The following is a 1,187-nucleotide window of genomic DNA, read 5'->3' as shown; positions in this document are numbered from 1 at the left end:
ACGGCTGAAAGGGCGAGCATGTTTGGTGGGACGGGGATTCGAACCCGCGACCCTCAGAATGCGAGTCCAGCGTCCTAACCACCTGGCCATGCCGGGCAAGTAACGCTTTATTAAATTGTCTATTTTTTTAGTCGTAGGAGCTATAAATGAGCTGAATGGTATAAAAACACGTGTCAAACAAGATAACATGAAATATTTTGTTGATTTGAGGTGTCAATTTGTTTCCACACGTGGGGCACAGTTAGGGTCGCCCCCTTTAGTTCCCTCTGGTGGTGATTCAGCAAACTGTTAGACAAACAGTATTTGCATCAAAAGGATTACCTGAAAGACAATATCAAGTCCGTAAACGGACCGCTGCCCCACCGGGAGAGGGTCTTGTTTGTGTAACCATTGACATGTTTGTTAATGATATTACTTTCGGACTTGCAATATTAAAATCCGGAGTTCGATCCTCGCTGTAACTAGAGCACAGATGGTTTTGCGCCAACTAACAACACAACGCTCCCGTTAAACAGGTAAACACGGCTATGGCAACGTTTAGCACCAACGTACAAGCTGCGTCTAATGACAATCGCTATAAAGGTTAAACCCAGTATCCAAACAACTAAATCTCCTGCTTGAAGAACATCATTTCATGTTTATAAACCAGAAAATTGAGGATTGCAGTTATATCACATCGAAATGCCTTTTTTGCTACTTTTGGAAATCCCAGCATTTTTCTCTGTTTAAAGACATCAGTAAATTGATACTAACGATCGTATTAAAAGAAAAAAAAACTGATGTTTTTATTGTTGTTACATTTACTAATAAATGAACTTTACCCAGACTGACTAAATGACTTAAATTCTTACATACGCAGTGTTTGTGGCAGGGTATGTAATAATTTAATTATTTCGGTTTAACATTGGTTTCTGAAAAGATTATTCAACAATATATCTTTAACATGTGATAAATACATATATCATAGGCTAGAAGGTCAACAACAAAAATGTAAACAGCAGTAATATAAAGATATATCAAATTATACCACAAGGAGTGCAAGAATTTTAACTCTGACTCAAGAATTTTAACTCTGACTGTTAGACGTCTTTTTTAGAGGATTCGACTTGATAAACACAAGAATTTTAACTCTGACTCAAGAATTTTAACTCTGACTGTTAGACGTCTTGTTTAGAGGATTCGACTTG

At 37.5% G+C, this 1,187-nt stretch overlaps 1 protein-coding gene across 1 annotated transcript in view; it reads right to left on the bottom strand.

Moving 5' to 3' along the window:
- LOC106476481 (potassium channel subfamily T member 2-like) overlaps nt 1-1,187 on the bottom strand; it is a gene marked incomplete at its 3' end in the record, with an annotated part of 12,112 nt that overhangs the window by 1,225 nt on the left and 9,700 nt on the right. The gene's annotated exons all lie outside the window — the stretch shown is intronic.

The sequence above is a fragment of the Limulus polyphemus genome, unplaced genomic scaffold (assembly GCF_000517525.1).
Source record: "Limulus polyphemus unplaced genomic scaffold, Limulus_polyphemus-2.1.2 Scaffold10691, whole genome shotgun sequence".
Lineage (NCBI taxonomy): Eukaryota > Metazoa > Arthropoda > Merostomata > Xiphosura > Limulidae > Limulus > Limulus polyphemus.
The sequence above is the reverse complement of the archived record's forward strand: the minus strand, read 5'-3'. Positions and strand labels throughout refer to the sequence as shown.